Here is a 23,782-nt window from a genome sequence, read left to right as displayed (position 1 = left end):
ACCCCAATTACTCCCCATCTTCATACCCCCTTCCTACCTCACCTACACAATTCTTACCAATCCCTATCCTAACCCTTTCCCATCTCTCCCCCAACACCCCTCAATCCAAAAAATAAACCTTAACAACATTTACACATATCAACAATACATTATCATTTACAAAAACATCAATTCTAATAAACTATAATCCATTCTATATACCCTTAATATTTACCATTTCACCTCATAATTACCCATACATCTACCATTTTGCCAGCGACACACTCTCGCTCACACTTCATACCCTACTTTACAATTAAATAGTCAACCTACAACCATCTTTACATGCAAATAATCCATTCATTCATACTCTTTAAACTTATCCTATAAAAACAAACATAACACCCTCTAATTCAATTCCCCCATTTCTGGGAATTGTCTGTAAACTTTACATTATATATATTTGTGTGTGTATATATGAATATATTTTATAATATAAATATATTATGCATAATATATTTAAATATATAAAGTATATCTTAAATATAAATATATTTTTGAAAGAAAGAACATAAATATATTTTAAAAAGAAGGAGAAAGATTCAAAGAAAGTGAAAGAGGAAAGATAAAAAGACAGGAAGAAAGGAAGGGTGGAAGAAAGGAAGAAAAGAAGGGAAAAGAAGGAAGGAAAAAAAGGAAGGAATTGAAGCGGGAAGGGAGGGAGGGAGGAAGGGACAAAGGGAAACAGCCTGGTATAACTAAGAGAAAATGCCCAACATGCGCCTTCAAGAGGGCACCTCCCTACAGCTTTTTTGAAGACAGTTTTACATTAGCAAGCAGTAAAACATGTCACTGAAATTTAAACTAAAATTTTAAAAAGCAGTCCTAAGAATGCTCATATTTAATTATGGCTTCACGTAATTAAGTGTGGCAATCTGGTGATAAAACCTTTAAGTAATGACTCATAAAGAGATAAAAATGGAGCATGTGTTTAATCAGTTCACAGCCTTCCCCAGAAGCTGGCATCACTCAGGTGCTAATGAGACACCTGTTGCTGGGGACACCAGAGAGAGCATGCAAATCAGTCAGGGGACAGACAAGAGGAGCATTTACTGTTGCTGAAGGCAGGTGGCTTTGCAAGATGACTGCCTGGAGGATTAAACTCTGGGAAGATATTTAAATGAAAGCACACAACCAACTCAGTATTTTAGTTAACAGTGACAAAGAAAAAGTTTAAAAAAAGAAGAAAAAAAAAGTTACTCCTCCATTTCAGGAATATATTGTGGGAAAAGTCTTCTGGCAATTTTTTTAAAAGATTAACAATAATTATACACTTTTATAAACTAGAGTGTGACATTTTGTAATGTAAAAAATGCATACTGATCAAAATAGGTTATCATCACTTCCCCTCCCTTGACAATACTTCATGATTGGCTGTCTGGTTCCTCTTTTTTCTAGTTCATGCTAGGCTATTGTGAACTTTAGTCACAATACAAACACAAGTGCATTGTGTACAATATACAATTTTAAGTTGTAATGCATTCAAGTCTTCAATCACTCCTATATGACAAACTGTTACTCTTCATATATTTTCAAGAAATTGTTTGCATTCAAACACACCATTTATGCTGCATTACTTGTATTTTACCTTTTTCTGCATTTTTTTCTGTTCTTGAAAAATGAATAGTGAATTATTTTTCCATGGTACAGTGACAAAAAGAGAAAGTTTCTTATTTTCATGCACGGATTGCATTCTCGTTCTTGGCAAGGTTGCCTGCCATCTCGCACGTTAAGGGATATGACCATTTATGTGTGTTGAATCCCAGCAAGGACAAATGGGACATTAATATTTGGCTTCCTATGGAACCTTAACAATATACTAGAATTTCACAAACTTAATGGCCCAGTGATGAGAAATGAAGAAGACCCTTATTCCTGAAAGGTGAAGGGTAGATTTGCTAGCATTTTCTTCCCTAGAGGACTTTAGATTTGTCACAGAACAACCTCCTTCACGCCTATAATTAGTCTCCATGGCCTAGTCAACCTTTGGCTCCAAGCAGCAACCACTGCCAAGGAGTTATTTGGCAGAGTTTAAATAAACACAGGCTATGTTGAAACATGCGTTAACAACATCTCAGAAAATGTCCTGCTATTTTTGCAAATGAAAATTTCTCATGAGCTTCACAGAGCTTCAGAGGTTTCAGAAATTCTAACTTAGAGAAAAACGGACTCTTACTAAACAAATGCAGGCAAGACAAACAAAAAGAACAATGAACAATTACTTTTGCAGAAATAAGTATAGTGAAATACTAGCAAGGGAGAATGGTGACTTAAAGCTTACACTTGCTGGATATGGATCTCAGCAGTGACAACACCTACAATGGCTCTACAATAGGCATTAGCCATGCAAACCTGATTAGCACCACAGGACAAGTGTCCCATCTCAGGCACTTCCACAAAGAATACTCATTCTACACAAGGTGGGTTTTGTAGCCAGAATAAATAGGACAGCTTTCAAATGCCACATGTAATCCCCACCACACCTCAAACATAGAAAAAGTCCACAGAATTCATTCGGGCGAGAAAGTGAATTATTATCTCACAAATGATATATGATTGACTCATACACAAGAAAATTACTCAAGCTCCCATTTAATTTTGAATTTCTGGGTGTATATTGTTTTGTAAAAATATCTTAAATGTATACCTTATGAAAAAGCAAATGAAAGAAGTTCTTGCTGCCTACATAAACTTGCAAATATTTTGACTTTAGGAAATATTAATTTTATACTCCCATAAATAACTTAGTTTTAAATCACATGTAAAAAATGACTTGTAACTGATAAAAAATATGTAAACAATTGTAAAAGTGAAGAGTTTTTGCAGGAAAGCATTAATTGTACCAAGTACCATCAATTTGAAGAAAAACCACAATGTTATATATTTAAATCTTATCTATCTAGTAATTCTAAGTTTGTTATAATTTTGTGTATTCATTGAATTTTTCTGATAATGTATTTCCGTAAGAAATTTCTTAGGTTCCTTTTAGTGACTGAGGACTTTTTGCCATTGCCTTCTCTCAGTAAGATGTGACACAGCAAGGTATAAAATGGAGTAACAGACCTTGTGAAAGGCCTAAGGAACAGAGTGAAGAAAGCTGTGAGAGAAGAGGGTAGTGGACATTCCGTCCATTTGTCCATAAACTCACACTGCCCCTCTACAAGCATTTCACTCTAGATCTCTGAAATTTCACAGAAGTCTGACTGAACCTGTAAAGCCTCATCACTTGCCCACGGTGTTTCTCAGCCAGCACTGTTACCTGCAGTGTCAGGGGCTCATCCGCCTTCTGAGAGCAGGAAGCAGCTGCCATGCATGTGGCCCACTGCTGGGGCAGCTGCCATGCATGTGGCCCACTGCTGGGAGGGGCTGCCATGCATGTGGCCCACTGCTGGCGGGGCTGCCACCTTCTCCCACATGGAGGAGAAGGCTCTCTGGAAGGTAAACACCCTTCTCCGAGGTCTGGGGTTTGTTAGCATGGGAGGGAATGTTTGTCCAGAGGACTGCCTTTCTTGCTTTGGTTGCTTGTTTGTTTTTAGTTCAGCTCAGCATTTCACATGGCACATTATGATTTACAGATTTAGAGAAGCAAGTAGCTGGTGGCAGCATCACTCATTGTCCTGTTTCTGGTTGCAGGTCCTTACTCAGACACTTCTGTCTTGATAAGGTTTATATTTTAATGGCCATTTAAGCTACATTTAATAGAGTTTATTCTTACTCATTAAATAACATACAATTCATCCTTGAATCTACCAAACCAACCAAATACATTAGAATTTCGCGTCCTACCAGCATTAATACGCCGACAACATCACTAAATACAAGTTTCAACGCATCTGGACAGAACCATCATAAACCGTTTAACACCCCACCAGACAACAATAAAAGTAAAGTATTAGAGATATATGACTTCAGTACAAAACTTCTTCCAATCAAACACAACCTAAGATCTTGCATGTGACCCATAAATTTAGACCATTAGTCAAAGATCACCCAAGAGGTTAAACTAGAATCTCGGACCGAATTACAGGGTATCATTTGATGATGAGACAATCAGAAAAACAAAATCTTTCCATTCAGCAAATGACACCCCCCCCCGGACAAACCCTGCTGCCCCAAAACAAAAACCAAAAATCGCAGACTTCCAAACCCTCAAGAAACACCTACATTTATCCAATAATATATTGGAACACCATGCAACATAACAGATACACGTCTCCGCCACAACGTTAACAATGCCCCAACCCTGATGGGGTAAATTGGTTGACACTGAATATTATCCCCCAATATTGAATACACACGAAAAGACATTCTAGTAGTTTGTGATTCCATTGCAGTCCATACGTACGTCTATCAATTACCCTACTCTACTATGCATGATCTATGTGCTAATCTTCCCATAATTCAGAATCTTTAAATTTAGTCAATGCAAAATACCTCTTAATGGACACACAGGTTAACTTTGGAGTCATACATGGAAAGCTGGCCCCACTGAGGCTGCAGAAGTACTCATGCATTCTTGATGAAACAGAACCACAGGCAAAGGTACATAATTATGTTTTTCACTATTGGTGACTTAACCCTTCTCTTCTTTTGTCTTTATTAAAGACACAGGCACATGTTGTTACTGACCAAGGATGTGATAGACAGCATGTTTCGTGCACTTCATAGAATCCTTTCACAACTCAACGATGTTTTATTCACGCTTATTCTTTGAAGAGCTTTCACCTTTTACATTAGTAGACTATAACTGAAAATCATTGTTTAGTATTGCAGTTCCAATATAATAAGGTTCCTTTTTGAGAATCCTGCTTCACAAAATTAAAAGCTTAATCAACTAATGTTTTGACTACTTGCATTTAAACAGAAAACTGAAGGATTGATTTAGAATTTCATTTGGTTTAACTTAGCTTCCTGAACAATGTCTGACATTCACTCCTTGGTGATCATTATCTTAATCCTGGAAACTAGATTTCCATTCCTGATCAATGTGCTGCATGGTTAGATTCATTTGTTCAAAAATTTAACCTGACATATTAATGCCTATTTAGATTAAAGTTGGTTCATGCTTCTTAATCATTTCAAACTGTCACGGGTCTGTGCTGGCATGGTGTTGTGGGGAAAGGCCCTTCTGCAATGCTACCATCTCCTATGCGCTCTGGTTTTTGTCGCAGATGCTCTGCTTCTGGTCCAGCTAGCTGCTTATGGACTGCAAAAAGCAAAAGAGTTTGGCCTAAGGGCTTTGCCTTTTGCTACTCATATGGAGACCTGGAAGAGGCTCCTGGACTTTGGCCTGGCATATTCCTGATCATTGTGGCCATCTGGAAGCAAATCAGGAAAGAAAGTACTCTCTCTCTCTCTCTCTCTGTCTCCATCTCTCCATTCCTCCATCCCTCTTTAACTACAGTTTTCAAAAAAATAAATCACTATATGTTTTTGAAAATGGTTAGGTCCTTGTAATAGTATGCAAGCATATTTAACTGAAGAAGCATATTCAACTGAAGAGATTGTTTTTCTTCAATAAGAATAAAATAATTGCTATACTCTCCATACATTGTAAATACTTAAGATACATAATAAATAAGGATGTAAACAAGGATTTTGTTTTATACAAGTTTAGGTATATATGTAATTATTTAGACATGTAGACTTACACACTTACATATCAAAGTGTTATAGAAATTTACTAGAATTCCAATTCTTGAAATAAAGTCAATATATCTTGTTAATATTTGAGATATATTATACATACAAGGATTTTCTTGAATGCACACATATATATGCACATTCATTAAAATATTGGGTAGATTTTCTAGACTTGCAAAACTCAAAGAAATTCCTTTTCTTTCAAAAAATTATTTATTTTTATTGGAAAGTGAGGTTTTCAAGGAGGACAGAGAAATATCCTCCATCCTCAATGGCCAGAATCCCCATGCTGGTGACTTTACTGTTTCGTTCATATATTCCCCATTTCTCCATCATAAAAGTCCAGATACGTCTCTGGCAAGGACCAATGGAGCCTTAATGACTCACAAACTTGAGGCAAAAGAATATTCTCCAGCTCTGGCTTTATAGGAAGAGAGCTGAGAATATTTGAACATGAATTAGATTTGCTCTTGTGATGGTTTTGTTAAAAGAAAAAAATATCTTATTTCCCTCAAGACTTATCTGTGTCTTTATGACCCTTCTTTTTCTGCTTAAAATAGTAGGGGTCTGGAAAAATACTTATATTTGCCTTTTGCCAAAGCGGAAAATGGTTACAATACAATACAATTAATTGAGGGAAAAAATAGACCTTTCCCAAACTGCAGCTCTGTTTCTAACATTGTTCAATTTGCTATCTTGAATATTTGGTGACTTTGAAAACAGGATTATCCACAATGATGTTGGTGTGACAGTCTGAATTCATGGTTTTGATATTCATCATAAGCTGGGAGAAGTTGAGCCTTCTGCGTAATTGAATGGGCCTGCAGGGATTTATAGAGATGATGGTTTCATAAAGTGGTTTGGATGATATCTCAGGTGGAATGTTGCCTCTGATTTTGTTCCTATTTAAGGCTCAGGGGCAATGATAATGTGCACATAAAAGCTACAGATTGGTTCAGAATGGCTACTATAAAGAGAGTCTTTCTCTAATCATGTCACCATTTTGTGTCTGCTGGCTTGGATTATAGCCTGGATGTACAAAGGCAAGACGATAAATGGAAAAATATTGAAAAGTATGTCTTTATCTTTAAAAATGGTAATCACATCACCCTGATCCCCAAAGTAACAGTCTCACATGCCTTCCTAGGCATTTAAGAAAGAACCTGTAACCTGGGATACAGGCTCTGCACCACTGGACTCTTCTCCCTCCTCTAGGCCATCTCTCACAGGGCCACACCTCCCACCCTCCACCGCCCACCATATCCTCACAGCCTTTTATCTGCTCCAAATGACTGCCAAACTCATTCCTCGTTTATGACCCTGCACTACATTCCCTCTGCCGGGAATGTTCTAACTGGTCTTCCCATGGCAAGCTGTTGGAAGATCTGCTATTTTTGTTACCTGCTTTGAACGTATCATTGTCAATTTGTTTTTTATTAGTTGAGCTCTATTATATCTTTTTTCTCCCTTCCTTCCATTTTTCTTTGCTTCCCCTGTCTACCCACAAATATACTTCTTCTATCCATGAACCTATCTTATTCACAATCAAGAGATTACTAAAGAGTCTTCCAGGAATACAAGCTCTTTCCTTCATTTCTGCTTGAGTTTGAGAGTGTAAAAACTAATCAAACAAGACATCTTCATGTTTTTTAATATGCTTTCAACTCCACGTAAGACTCCTGAACACCATCGTTTTATCTTGTTCTCCACGGAACAGTGCGACTAAGCTGTGCCAACAAGTGAATTCCCTAGACCAACCCTGACATTTCTTTCTAAACCTTTGCTTTCCAAGTGTGTCAAGTTCACACTGCACAGATGCCATGACCTAGCCAGAATGATCAAGGGCTTAGTCCAGCCCTGGGGGCTCCATCCAGAAATGGTTTAATCCTTACCTGCTCCTGCTGGTGTTTTGTAAAATCTCTGTGATAATGACTACATCTTGTTTCCCCTACCGAGAGAGCATCTGCCTATTTGTCTAAGAGGAAGTGTTAAGGAAGTTAGTGTCTGGTCTTATTTTAGAATTTTCTTGATTTGACTTTGTATGCAAGCCATGATTATGGACGGTGCTAAAACTCAACAAGAATCAAAGATCAAGAAAAAAGTCATAAGCATATAAGATTCACTTTTTACATGACTGTATATTAATGTGTTTATATTATGCAATAATTTGACAGAGGATTCAATAGACATATATATATACATAAATTTATTCTGATGCAAACATTTTGAAAACATAACTATATGAGAGACTTAAAAATGCATGGTAATAAAATTTTTTTTTAAATGCATGGTAATGCCTATTTCAAACTATTTTGTGGCTAAATAAATCTTTCCCTTGAATTGCATTTTCCTAAACTTTCAAAAAGCTAAATCTAGTTATATGTATATATTATATATATATTTTAAAGTTTATATATATACACACACATTCATATCTCTATATTGAGGAGAGATATGTATTTATTTTATCTATACGTAAATATATACATTATATTAATAGTTATAACAGAAAATTAGAACGAAAAAGAAAAAGGTCAGGTGTAATCTTCATTTTGGTAATTTTTCAAACAGCATTTTCAATTCAGCAACTTACATAGCTTCGGATCCAGTGCAGTGGCACTGCAAGCTAATCTTCCACCTGTAGCTCTGGCATCCCACATGGGCGCCAGTTGGTGTCCTCATAGCTTTATTTCTGATAAAATCTGTGCTTATGGTCAGAGAAAGCAGCAGAGGATGCTGTAGGTCCTTGAAACCCTGCACCCACAAGAGAGCCAGAATAAGCTCCCGGCTCCCAGCCTTGGATCATTTCACCTCTAGAATTTGCAGCCATTCGGAGAGTGAATCAGTGGATAGAAGACCTCTCTCTCTCTCTCTCTCTCCATTTCTCATCTCTCTGTAAAATCAGCCTTTCCAATAAAAAGAAATGTCTTTAGGGGCTGGCGCAATGGATCAGCTCTGAGCACAGCATCCCATAAGGGCAAAGGTCCATGTCCCAGCTGCTCCACTTCCAATCCAGCTCCCTGCCTGTAGGGCAGCTGAGGATGACCCAAGTCCTTGGGATTCTGTACCCATGTAGGAGACCTGAAAGAAACTTCTGGGGCTCCCGGCTTTGGATTGGCTCACTTCCAACCCTTACAGCCATTTGATGAGTGAATCAGGGGATGAAGATCTTTCTCTCCTTTTCCTTTCTCTGTAAATCTGCCTTACCAATAGAAATAAATGAATCTTTAAATAAATAAATCTTTAAAGCATAGCTTCATGTTCTATATATTTTATTTGATTTTAATATTTTATATTTTGTAAACGACTTCTCTGTCTCTGCTAAGAGTTTCAATATTTTATCAAGAGAGTTGAAGTGTGCTCAATAAGTTTCTTATTAATAATAGTGTTTTATATTTAAACTCTTCTCAAGGGTTTAATCAGTTTCATTTGTAAACTTAAAGATTACTAATTCATTTGTAATATGTTAGAAGAAGTAATTGTAAGAGGATAAATGTATACATAGACCTGAATTTATCTTAACATAAATTTCAGTTGAAGCAGAAGTTATTGAAATTTCAATATTGATTATCTTGCTATCAGATCATAAAGAGCTGACTTAATATTAAGATTCCTTAGGACAGAAATATATATATACATATATATATATATATATATGGAAGAAAGATGTTTGCAAAAATAAATTAGTATGCATACTCCTTCATAAATATAAAAAACTGGCAAGTCTTTCCTTATGTCTAAGAAGTCCTGAGAAATCTGATGATGTCAAATATATTTGTCGTTAGGGAAGAAAAAATGACCCTACGATTCAAATCATTGCTAGTGTCTACCCAACTCTGAGAACAAAAAATTTAACTCCTGAGTCACAGTAAGTTAGGGTTTCTTTTCCCTGCTTGAGTTCAATAGCAACATTTTAGGTCCACTTTGGTAAAGAAAAATCTGACATTCCAGAGAAATATCAAGATTTGAAGTATAGACCTGCAATTATTTTTTTGCAACAAACTTCTAGAATTAAGTGAAGACTGTTCCCTAAAATAACTCTTTGTACAGATCTCACCCATCCGTACATTTCCATTATGCTTTTTTAAAATAAAAAATTAAGATCTTTGATTATCTTCACAGAAGATTAATATTTCAATTGCTCAAATGGTTAGTCACTAGAAGAGCCAAGATAGGTATTAAATTTAAAAACTTCTTGCTTGAATATCTATTCACTTAGAACTATTAATCTCACAAAAAATTCATTATTTTACGTCTTTGTTGAGCACTGTGCTATGTATCAGGTCCTACTCCAAGTGCTAAGACCACAATGAGACTCAAGACAGAAATAAGCACATGGCTATTCATGTGTAAAGATATCAAGCCAATGTTCCAGAGAGATGAGGAATTCATGCTTCCCTCATTCTTAAAAAGTTAGTCAAATGTTGTGAAAAAGGACAGGACATGTCAAGAAGCTGATAGTGAGAACACATGAGGGAAGAAGATACAGTGAAAAGACATGGCACCTAACTTTGTTTATTGTAAGTGTCAGCATCCCTGTAACAAAGGATTGGCACGTAAGATAAAAGCCTAAAATTTTTCATAAACAATGCTTCATTTGATATAAGAGCCTCCAGAAATGAAGCCCTAATGACCAGCTGAAACCCTATTGTTAGGCTGAGCTTTAATGAAATAGACCGCTCTATAGACATGTGTCTGGACAAAAAGGATATGACCTAATGGTAATAGATGGAGAGGGGATACTCAGCAAGGCTTGTGTGTTTGGAATCTTCTTGGTCTCCTAGTGTGGCATTCTTTCCTCCAAGGCATCAATAGCAGCACCCCATCTGGAATGAGATTTTCTGATCTGCTGTGTAACAGCATGGGAAACATAATTTCTTTATGCAGAATCCTTATGCAGAATGTCGGACAGGAGAGTAATATTTTCATAACTGACTTGGAGGGAGAAGGACTCAAGCTCTAGTTTCTATAGCGTGACATGGAGGGAAAAGCAAAATGGGAGAAAAAGGGCCAGATAAGATTAGTAAGAAATGCTGCTTTGGAGGACCTTTCGTTCCAGGTTCTGGGTCAGAGAAGACTGGTGTATTGAGATGAATGTTTTAATCTTGGACCAAGATTTTGCAGAGAAAAGCCATGACTAGAACAGGTGCTAAGGCGTGAGAAAGGTCAAAGGTAGATTCTGGAGAGCCTGGTAGGTAAAACACATGGCTTAGGATTTGTGTTCGCCTTCTGCTGCCCTGATTCAAAACGGTTAGTTCAGTTGTCCATTTCCCTTGTAATGTACAATGCGGACATACAGGGATTCTTTCTAAGGTTCACCACTCACAGCATACTGCAAAGGATATTTCCACCATGCAATGCTGCTATTACTGATATTTCAGAAATCTAATGAAAAGATCAATAGAATGGGGCTTTGCATCTAAACAACATAGCAGGATAAAATGAGAAATTATGACGCAATGATAGATAAAAGTTGTCAAAACTAATATGTACCGTTAGAAATAAAGGCGTTGATTCCCTTCACCCTGAGATTGCATGTTGGCTAGAATGGATTATGAGGGTTCCTGGTTCTGGTAACGTTTTGTTGTTTGATGTGGGTCTTCCATCAGTGTATTTGTGGCAGGCCTTTAGTCTAGTGTTTAAAAAAAGCTTGTCCAGTTAACTACTAATGCGGACCCTGCAACATGCCTCCAACTGCAACATGCCTCATAATTTCAAGGAAGAAAAGGAATCATGCATTGCTGAACCCTATGCACTTCTTAATTGATAAGGCTTAGGGTAGGGCCTGAGGACTTGATTTCTGACAGGTTTCCAGATGGTGTTGATGCTGTAAGTCTAGAGACCACAGCTTTAGACTCACTGCCTAGAAGAATATACTTTGTCTTTCCTATTTAATCTAACTATACTTTATCTTAATGTCTCCAAAGAAAATTCAGTGAATTTCCAGATTGTAAGACTTTAAAGATAACTTCCTCCAGTACCCTTTAAATCTTCATCATCCAGTCTACAATAGCACAGCTCCTTTCTGCTTTTTCAGTTCATTTAATTCCTATTAATCTTTCAATAACTTCTTCAAACTGCATGCTGCCTTTACCATGGGGTTACATTTCACTGATCTCTTCCTTTGTCTTGAATATTTATCACAGATACATACTTAAATTTCAGCATCTGGCCTTGGTACTTTTTCTTTCTGACTTATTTATTTACTTGAAAGTTCGAATTACACAAGAAAACACACACACACACACACAAAGTTATTTTGTCTGTTGATTCACTACCAAGATGGCCACAACGGCCAGGGCTCTGACATGGTGACGCCAGGAGCCAAGAACTCCTTTCAGATCTTTACATGGATAGTTAGGGCTTATGCACTTGGATAAGCTTCTGTTTTTTGCTTGTTTGTTTTAAGGTATGAGTAGGTAGCTGGATCAGAAGTGGAACAGCTGGGATACAAACCAGCGACCCTATGGGATGCTGGCATTACAGATAGTAGCTTTATTTGCTACACCACCATGCTGACCACAGGCATTGGTACTGTTTATCTGCATCTCTTTCTTTTATCCAAGAATATTGCAATCCAGTACCTGTGTGCAGCTCAAAAGCATCTTCCTTTATAGGTCTGCATGAACACATGCACAAACACACACACACACTCACAAGAAACGTGTACATCTGTGTCTCGTGGCAGCCATGTAGTTGGCCAAGAAGAACCTGACAAACAGCGGTTTGTTTTCTTATAAACCAGAGTTATGCCAGATCAAGACCCATGTCATTAAGCCAACTCCACCTACAGTTCTGTTCAGCATCTTCATTTCCATTTTCCAAAATTCAACTTCCAATTTTATGTTAAGGGACAGATTTGATTCTTATGTAAGTTTCCGTTTTGAATCACATAGTTCTCCCACCTATCCTCCCTCAGACAGTTATCTTTTAGAATTGTATTTCTGAGTGCTTTGCAGAATGAACCATTTAAAAGTAACTCTTTCGCTTTGGTGCAGAAATGCTTCAAATTCCACTGGATGTGGCAGGAGCTCGCAGACAATATGAAAATAGAACTAGTAAGAGGAAAGTGCTTCCAGATGCCACAGGTGATAAAATACCAAGCAAGGCAACACAGTGGACTTTAGTTTTATTTTATATTCTACTATTCTTCCTGTTTTTTTTTTTAATTTTCATTATTTGTAACACCCATTGCATGATTCAATGGTAATATTTAAAATCATGGATATCAAACCATATACACAGAATATCATCATCAGTGCATATAATTAATAACTCAAGATAACAGCTGCTGTCATGCATAAGATCTATCATCTACAACCATCATACAATAAGATGCCTAGCATCCTTCATACACTATTTAACTGAAAAATCACCATTGTGCATCAGTCGACAACATCATGACTAGCACCCTCATATTCCTGATCAACGCAGCCCACACTCTATGTCAGTCATACACTACAACAGTCGATCAACCGTAGTTGGTCAAGTGACTCACACGACGATCACCTAGGCAAACCCCAGCGCTTCAAGCTCGCCTGTCCAGGTAGCTTCAGTGATCTAACACACCAGCCAGTACACCCCTATTGACTAGACCCCCAAAGATGCCAGATGTAGAACGCTGGTGGATGTCATGGGCCATCCCAAATTGGCACCATTTTGCACACTGCGGCAAAGACATGGGAAACAACCCAGACGAGTGTCAAAAGAGGAGTAGATAAAGAAAGTATGGTAAATCTACTCCACGAAATACTATTCAACCATTAAAAAGAATGAAATTCTATCGTTTCCAACCAAATGATCCCAACTAGAAATCATTATGCTAAATGAAATAAATCAATCCCAAAAGGACCAATACCATATGATAAGGCAATCTTCATGCAAATGCCTTTCAGTAGCCCTTTCAATACTTGGTTTGCTACATCTGATGGGTTTGATCGTTTTGTTTTTATTTTCATTTATTCAAATTATTTTTATTATTAATGTCCTCACTGACTCATAGGTCATACAGTAGCATTGTTTGATTCACAAGGGTTTTTTGATTTTCATTTTTATTGCTTCAGCAAAACACTGGTCATTCAGTTGCATTTTATTTAACTTAATGTTATTGTAAATTTTCTATTTTTCTTTCTGTTGTTGATTTTGTTTTATGGCTTTTTATTTAAGGGGATGTGTAATAACTGTGCAATAGAGACTGCCATACTTAAATGTGAGGATACAATGCACTACACATCTCTACATTCAAATCAAAGATGGACTCCCAATTAAACTCTTAAATATATCTTGACAATAGGATGCTGGCCTTTCTGCCATCACCCCTATTTACAATATCACCATTCACTTAGACAGCAAAATGATGTGCTTATGATTGATTGCGAAGCACTATACTGCTACAATAATGACATGGGGGGAATTAGTAGGTGGGGGGCCAGGGAGTTAGGGAAGAAGGAAGGAAAATCCTAGAGCTTATGGAACTGTATCATAAAATCAAAATAAATTTAACATAAAACAAAACAAAAAATACAGAAATCATACTACCTTACCCAATCAAAGTGAGTAACACTCATAATAATAATATTAATAATAATAAGAAGAAACACTTGGAAGAATGGGGATAATAGTTACCCTAATACAATGTTGGTGGGAATATAAACTAGCACAACCCTCACAGACACAGTATGGAGATTCCCAAGGAATTTTAAAATAGATGTACCATATGAGTATATGTTAAAAATGTACTATGGAATACATGACATTTTTCTCTTTGTATAATTTTAAAAATTAGAACCTGACATGGTAGCCTAGTGGCTAAAATTTGCCTTGCACACACTGGATCCTATGCGGGCACTGGTTCTAACCCCAGCGGCCCCACTTCTCAACCAGTTCCCTGCTTGTGGTCTGAAAAAGCAGTAGAGGATGGCCTAAGACCTTGGGACCCTGCACCCACATGGGAGACCTGAAAGAGGCTCTCAGCTTCTGCCTGCGGATCAGCACATCTCTGGCCATTGTGTCCACTTGCAGAGTGAATCAATGGACAGAAGATCATCCTCTCTGTCACTCCTCCTCTCTGTACTGCTGACTTTACAATACAAATAAAATCTTAAAAATTAAATAAAAAGAAAATATAGAAAATTCAAAATCAATTTTAGAAATACCATGAAAAAACAGCAATACATTCTAGGCAAAGAAAAAAAATACAATTAACTAATTAATTAATTAACAAGTATGAATTTCCCAGAGTTTTTGTTCTTTTTGGTTGTCCATGAAAGCTTGCTTTATCACAAATCAAGAAAATATAATTAATAAAGAAAAAAGAAGTGGCTAAAACATACTAGATTCTACAACAGCACACTTATTTTTCTTGAAAGAATTCTGATAATGAAGCTGTTTGTTAATCTGTGAGTAGAAACCATGCTTAAAATACTTAACACAAATTAGAATGCATACTGGCATGGACGCTGCACAGAAGTCACCTTCTTGAAGTATTGCTATAAACATAACATCAATAAGTAATATAGCACTGGCTGCAAAAAGCTCTGTGAGGCATAATAGCCTTTCTATTCCTATCAGCGTGATTTTCACAGTTGTTTGTTACTTGTATCACCAGTCACTTAAAAACACAAAGTCATGCAAGAAGGAATCCTATGGTCTCCCATTTCCCTATCCATTCTACTTGATGGTAGTTCCCAGGAGAAATCCAAGTGATGGTCTACATATTGCAAATTATATTCCCTAAATAATCAGTTATGTTATTGCCAAATCTCACCATTTTTCCATGCCCTAGATATATATTTAGCTCCTATGATGGATCAGATTCACATGAGGAACACATGGAGTTGCAGCCCATGATAATCCACATATCCTCACACACAGCGCACGCTGCCATGAAACGGGACCAATACAATTTGACAACGCACCGCCTAAAGAAATCAATCCCTACCCCCAAACTTATGCATGGATTATACGCCCCCCCACCTACGGTCCCCGCACCCCACAATCACCCTCCAACCCCAAATACCTCTCTCCTCCCAAGGAGAGCCGCCCCGTTCCACCTGTGGGGGGGGGGGGGAACTCCCCCAGGGCTCAGCATCCACACTAGGGAGATAAGGAATCTCGTTGTCTGTTTCAGTGGGTGGGAGGGATTATCCCAAGCAAGGGCCCCACATGGTAAGTCCAAACCTGGGGCCAAGATGAATTTTTCCCGGATCTCCCCTTCATCCCAGTGCGCACTGCTTATGAAATGACAAACAAGAAAGCACAGTCCCCCCCCCACCATGGGAGAACATTGGTTAAACAAGGACTAAAATTTAACTTACTATGCAAGGTGGAAAAACATCATTCACATTCTGGAGGACATACCGAAGTCCAAGGTTTTCATTCCAAGTGAAGCAGGAAGGCAGGAAGTTGTGTTTATACATGGATAACTGCTGATGTAGTTTTGTGCATGTTGGAACCAGGACTGGATGTATTTCCTCTGGATTTCCTTCATCAGAAGCTATACCATCATGAAGGACTTGACACATCTTCATGCCTTTCCACACTCCCCAAATACAATATTTAGGATGGTTCTCAGTTTCTCAGACAATTCTTAGAAAGACAGTATTTGAATAAAGAATTGCATATATCTGTTACAGTTTTACTTTTGATTGGAACATTTCTTACAAACTGAGCTTCAATGTTGAAGTGAGCGTTTGTTTCATTCAGGAATTTTGAGTCAAATTAAAATTTTAACTTAACATTTGGAAAGCTATAATTTCAAATTACCTTTAAGAGTCAGAGTTTAGAAGAGTTAAAAACTTTGAAAGTCTGCCAAGAGTCTTCTTCATTTAGCATAAACATCGAGAGGCATCCCACAAAGTCTTTAAGATGAAAAAGGAGAAGTCATTTCTCATGCCACCCACATAGCAATGTATAGCATGCAGGAAGTGGTAATTATTGGATTTGCTTTGACTTACTATTAATATACCTTCAGTACTTTAGGCAGCTTAGAATCAATGTAAATAGTCCCCATGATTTGTAATTCTCAAAAACTGGAAGTAATTTTTCCATGGCCTTTCCCAAAACAAATACAGACAGGTTGGGTAAGTTTCTGGTAGAACCAGTTCCCTTCTATTGAACCTCTATTCTGTTAGAATTGACAACACATTTTTCAAATTGTTAGTTTTGGGATCTATTAACCTATGCCACCGTGATATTTTACTCTTTTTTTGCATTGATGATGACACGTCAATGTTTCCATCAACTTCTGCCTTTCTTAATTTCCCACAGGCTATGAAAACGCACCTTTTCCCAGGTTTTCTGGTTGTAATTTCTTCATTATTTCCCCTCATTTCTTGTTCATCCCCTGTTTTAAAGGTAACACATCCATGTCAGCTTTCTTTGCCTACTGAAAGAGGAACCGTAGTCAACTGGGATGGCTGCCAAGTCTAGACACAGCTCCCCACTTGCTGATTTTAAGCAATTAAAGAGATGTGAATATCCACATCTGCCGATCAGTTGGTCTTTCCACGTTCTGGTATATTTTGGAGATTTGATGGATGCAGCTTTCTACTCTCTACAGACTGCAGCTGCAAATTTGCTACTTTTGAATTTCTGTTCATTTACCATTTGAAAAAAATGTGTTTGAAAAAAAAAATGAACATTTCTTCTGACAAAAAAAAAAATCAGTAAGCATGTTCTATAAGTCCCAAACGAGACAAGAATATGGCAGGAGAAAAACTGTGAATCTAATGGGAAAAAAAAGAAGTTTGAAAGGACTCCCTGCCACACCCCACCTGAATAGCTCTCCACTCCAGCATCTGATCAGTGGGTGCGTTCATAGAATTCAGTGTCCTAATACCATAAAGGTTTGGATCACAGAAAAAGCCCTCTTTCTGTATCACAGACTCTACACGTTTCAGTACATATTGAGATATTATTCCCACAACAAAAGTGAGTATTTTTAATTGTTTTTTTTAAGATTTTTAAATTTTTATTGGAAAGTGAGATTTACAGAGAGAGAGACAGAAAGATATTCTGTCAGCTGGTTTACTCTCCAAGTGGCTGCAATGACCTAAGCTGAGCCAATCTGAAGCCAGGACCCAGAAGCTTCTTCAGGTCTCCCAAAGGGGCACAGGGTCCCAATGTTTCGGATCATCCTCGACTGCTTTCCCAGGCTACAAGCAGGCAGTTGCAAGGGAAGTGGAGCAGCTGGGATATGAACTGGTGCCCATATGGGATCTTGTGCATGAAAGGCAAGGACTTCAGCACTAGACTACCGCACCTGGTCCAAATCTGTCTAATTCTTCATAGTTTATTTTTAATTGGATATTCTTTCTGTGGTCTAAGGGAAAACAATATACAAAGATTCTTGGTTAGGTCAGGTCATTTATATTTTTTCCCCAGAATTAGGCACCATTGCATAATTTCTTGATCTACACAACCAAACTTCCAGATAAGCTAATGTTCCTGCTGATATTTATGATGCAACTCATTTATCGCCAAATTGTTTTCTTTATTCAGTATTGTGTAGCTCACAATGGTCATTTTCTTTCTTTGAAGAACATGCTTCCGTGTTGAAATAACACAGTTTATGATGAAAAAACCGCATTAAAGAATGTATTTTGATAGGCGCTTCATTATTTCTACCAGCTGGAGATGATGTCTAATGAGATACAGTCTCCAGAGAAAGGAGAAAAGATCATGTTAGGCACAAGCCAATTAGGATGTTTCAATATTGCCGACAGCTAAGAAATGTAACTGTAAGGGAGATCTGCAACCATAAAATACATTTAAAATCAATAATTTGATACACTCACCCAGTAAAAGGTCAAACAATAAATTGTGACTAATCATTCAAAGCGGACAACGCTTCTTTATTTCTGTTCCATAAAGGTGTCCTGTTGCAGAAACAATCAACCCAATAGTGACAGCTATAACTAGGAGAAGATGAAACAACCTAATTAACGTTCTTTCATCACCTCTTTACCACGTAAGCACTGGCTCTGGATGCATCTTTGTGTGTGTACTTCTAGATTCACCGTCAGTGCTCTATAGGATTGGGATACCCCTGACTCGGGAATACCTCTGACAGAGAGTGAAGACACTGTACAAGAGATAAGGACTTTATCAGCTCAACAGCCACACAAGCAGCAATCCCGATAGAGAAACTGGCCAACTCAGACAGAACGACACATCTTCAAGACAAGGAGGAAGCACACAGGATAATGAACATCAGGGGCAGAAACGAAGCCAACTCCGATAACGCTGCTGAGAGTGGAAGCACTGACCAAGGGCACAGAAACAGCTATTAACCTTGATGACTGCGCAGGGGGGAAAAAAAGAAGCAGGCTTGGAAGTTTGGACAGAGAGCTCAAACTGTGATGTACAGGAGGAATAAATTCTCTCCAACACCGGATTGCCTGTTTGATTTGTTTTGGGAGCTTGCAAATAAAACATTCCATATGTTTCTGATTGCAAGTGAAATGGAGGGGAAAATAAAACATCCTACTTTGAAAGTGAGATCCAAACCTTCTCAAATGTCTCGTCCTGTGGAACGGGATCCCATTAGCGTCGGTAGGAATATTAGAGCGGACATGGAGTATAAGTCTTGGGTAATTTGTAATTATTTTCCAAGGCTTATCTAAACTCTTCTGTTTCATATATGGGGAAAGCGCAATTTACAAATGTGATTTGCAGATGGATTTATTGCAAATAATGCTAACGTCTACATCGTTATAGCTAATATTTCTCATTATTAAGTAAAAAGATAAATTTCAGGTCACATCAATTAATATATACTTAGGCTACCAATGAAATAGAAAAATAAAAAGGAAAGTCACCACAAAAATGCCTGTGGTAGCTATTTTTTTTTCCTCTTCAATTATTTTTCTCTTACTTGATTGCAGATCCACTACAGATAACTGAAGAAGGTATTATGTTTTGAAACATGTATTTTAGGTTGTTTTTTTCTTTTAGGTAGGAATAAGACACAGTAAGCCATTTTCTATTCCTCAGAATGTCTAAGTATTAATAAAAAACAATGTCTAAGTATTAATCCCTCATCTTTTCTCATTTTTATGGATTGTAATTTTATATTTACACAACTCTAAAATATTTTGTTGTAGCGCTGGCATCGTGGCACAGTAGTTTAAGCTTCCACTTACGGTGCCTGCATCCCATATGAGAACTAGTTCAAGTCCCAGTTGCTCCACTTCCTATGAAGTTCCCTTCCTACAGCCCAGGAAAGCAGAGCAGGATGGCTCAATTCTCTGGGCTCCTGCACCTGTGTGGGTGATGCTAAAGAGGCTCCTAGCTTAAGACGGGCTCAGTTCAAGTGGTTGTGTCCACTTGAGGAATGAACCTGCTGGTAGATGATGTCTCTCTGTATCTCTCTCGTTCTCTCTCTCTCTGCATCTCTCTGCAGCTCAGCTTTCCAAATAACTTTTTAAAAATTAAAAAGTAAAAACAAAATATTTTGTTACATAGGTATGTGGGGAGGATCCTAATTTATTTTCCCAATTGGCAAAATTTCTTAAAATAATTTCATTTTTCTTTTAAAGATTTATTTAACTATTTGGAAAGCAGAGTTAGAGACAGATAGAGGAAAAGAGAGAGATTTACCAACATCTTATTCACTCCCCCAAATGGCTGCAGGGAAAGCCAGGCCCAAGCCAGGAGGTAGGAGCTTCATCTGGGTCTCCAGTGGATGTAGGGGTCCATGAGCCATCCTCTGCTGCCTTCCTCGCTGCGTCAGCATGGAGCTGGACTGAAGGTGGTACAGCCAGGACATGATCTGGTACACATAGGAGATGCTGGTGTCCCAGGCTATAGAATTACTGGTAATATGAGAATGCCAGACTGGAAGTGGAGCAGCCAGGACGTGATCTGGTGCCCAACAGATTGTAGCTTTACTGCTTATTTGAGATTACCCTCTGTATGTTGACTTCTCCCTTAGTTATACATTCACTCATAAGTCTGTTAGGAACACTTTCATTGTAGTTTAGCACAGTAAACTATGATTAAAACGATATACATATGTGCTTGTGTAAATTAACTGAAGACTAATAGTAGAATCAAATGTTATGACGTGACATGCCCCAGCAGCTGGCATTTCATCCAGGAAAGTTTCCTCTCAGGTTTGTTCCTGCAGGGGATACTGTTCCCCCAGATATCCATACAGCTTGTCTACTGCATGTTGTGCTGTGTCTCTCCAGGCAGCATCTTTGCCGAAAGACCTTCCCTAACCCCTTAAGGTCAAATACCCCACACGATCCACTCTCTCCAGCTAGCTGATTGTTCTCCACAGCCAGTATTATCAACAGACATTTATGTCATGGACAGTTGTCATTATTGCTTTCACACAAAAAAAATTACTAGAGAAGAGAAATTATCATTCACTCCTATTTTCTCAGCCACTAGAAGAACAGTTGGTACATTGAAAATTCTTAATAAATATACCATAAAGAAGAAGTGATTAGACTTAAAATCCTGTTACATTCACCAGTGATTCCTAACTAAGATCATTTGTATCATTATTACATCCACGATCTCTATCTTTTCAAGACCAGTTTGCTAAGCCCTTTCAGACGTATTTCTTGCAGAAGTAGATGAAGCGGGAAATTGTGTCACCCAAGAATAAATACGTTCCTGAAATTGCCTCCTTTCACTAGCCCTTCCTGAATTTCAAACAACAAACCAACACCTGTGAAGCGTTTACCAGGAGTCATACTGGGCATATTTTTTTTTCAAAAAAATTACTGTTCCTGTTGTTGAGTTTGGTTTATGGCTTTTTCATTTAAGGGGAAGAACAGTAAGAGTGTCATAGAAACTATCAGAACGAGTTGAGAAGATGCAATGCATTATGCATCGCTACTTCCAAACCAAAGATGAACTCTCAAAGAAACTTATACATGTCTTGACAAATAGGACACTGGGCTCTTTGCCATTGTCCATATCTACAATGTATGGTTACACTTAAATAGCAGAATGATGTACATGTGACTGCTTATGAAGGTCTCTATTACTGCAACAATATGGAAGAAGTTGGTGAGGGGAGAGGATTTGAGGGGGAAGAAGGGAGACACCAGAGTCTATGGAATCATCATGTTGTAAAATAATAATACTAATGAAATACAGTAAAAAATCATTTATTTTCTAGAAATGTATTTATTTATTTGCAAGGCACAATGGCAGACAGGGAGAGAGAGGGAGAAAGAGAGGGAAAGAAGCAGGAAAAGAGAGAAAGAGAAACTCACAGGTAATATCCATCTACTATATTATCACTCTCCACTCTCCAAATGGCCAGAATATCCAGAGCTGGGCTAGACCAAAGCCAGGAGCCAGGGACACCATCCAGGTCTCCCACATGGGAGGCAGGGGCCTGAGAACTTGAGATGTCTTTCCCACACACATCAGCATGGAGGTGGACCAGAAATAGAGTAGCTAGGGCTCAAATGGCCACTCAGATACAGGAAGCCAGCATTTAAAGTGTTGGTTTAACTAGCTGAACACAAAGTCAGTTCCAAAGAATATCTTGTAATTAGTCCCTTATGACCCTGAGAACAATTCTGCCAAGTACGTTAGTTCAAATTCCATCTTATTAGATAGAAAGCAGAGTTGAAAGGAGGTGATAAAACCTCATGAGATAAATTCAATATTACATCTTACTACGGGGAAGAATATAGATTAAAATTAGTCAAAGGGAGAGACACAGAGAACAGACTGGGAAGGTTTCAAACATTAATATTCCTTTATCTTCTCCTAGGAGTTTGGATGCATTGTCTTTCCGGCACTAAAGAATGCCACTATCTATACAGAATTGCCATCCAGGGAAAGTCATTAAGTTTCCAAATCCAGAGTTTTATTGGAGATTCATAAAAGAGCACTGATTGATTGTCCACGTGCTGGAATTCTGTTTTGAAGTAGACTGACAGTGTATGATACAAAACTCTCACCTGGCTCTTACTCAGTTAACTCTGAGATTGGCAAAGACTTTTGTTCCTTTGCAGGGGAGTCTTCAGTAATATTCATTGTGCCTTTGTCTCTTCTTTTGCTCTTGGTCATTGTACTTCTGGTTAGCAGATTCCCCTCCTGGGGGCAGGTTTCTAAGTTGTGTCACCCACAGGACTACAATTCGATTTTACTTTTTATAGTTGATACATGGCTCTTTGCAGTCAATTGTGCCATTCCCTCCAACGAGTTTCAGATCTGAGCTCTTACATTAGACTTCCACCATGGTCTCTATAGCTCCTAGCTTAGCACTCTACCACCTGTTAACCCATGCTTTTGTTGCCCTGTTTTCTGTACAATGTTTTTTCTATCTCTGGTTAGCGCAGTTCCCAGGATTAGGGAGACACCAGGGTTCCTAAATAACTAGGTTGTTGTAGGTGCTGATCCTGCAGGAACCTGCTGGCCATTAGGTCTGAAGGCTAGATGGACCTATTTTGAGTCATAAGATGCTAAAGTTGGTATCATTTTCAATGTGGGACCAGTGCAATGTACTGATCTCAGTGAGGAGGGGAGACAGAGAGGAAGATCTTCCATCTGATCGTTCACTTCCCAAGCAGTCGCAACGGCAAATCCGAAGCCAGGAGCCTCTTCCAGGTCTCCCACATGGGTGCAGAGTCCCAAAGCTTTGGGCTGTCAACGACTGCATTCCCAGGCCACAAGCATGGAGCTAGATGGGAAGTGAGACCGCCAGGACTAGAAATGGCATCCATATGGGATCCTGATGCATTCAAGGCGAGGGCTTTAATCACTATACTATCATGCTGGGGCCGAACCTCCACTTCTAATCTATTGATAAATGATAATCCTCAAAGTTGGATCAGGTTCCTGCTTCCCTAGCATTCCCCAGGTGGTATTAGATCACTCTATCTGCCTTCAGCAAGAATCCCACTAAGCATGGCTAGTCAGAATTCTCCCTAAGCTCCCCTGTCTTCTATTTGTTCCTCCCTCTGTCTCTAGAACTCTGTCTTTCATGTAAATAAATATTAAGAAACAGAAAGAGAAATGTCATGATTCCTACCATAGTGAAAGATAAATGATATTTTAAGAAAAAAAATTAGTCCATAATTAACCACAATTTAACACTCATCTGTCACAATTAAGACTAACTGTA

The sequence above is a fragment of the Ochotona curzoniae genome, unplaced genomic scaffold (assembly GCF_017591425.1).
Source record: "Ochotona curzoniae isolate NIBS_2020 unplaced genomic scaffold, NIBS_Ocur_1.0 contig_2688, whole genome shotgun sequence".
NCBI classification, from domain to species: Eukaryota; Metazoa; Chordata; class Mammalia; order Lagomorpha; family Ochotonidae; genus Ochotona; species Ochotona curzoniae.
This window is presented reverse-complemented; position numbering follows the sequence as displayed.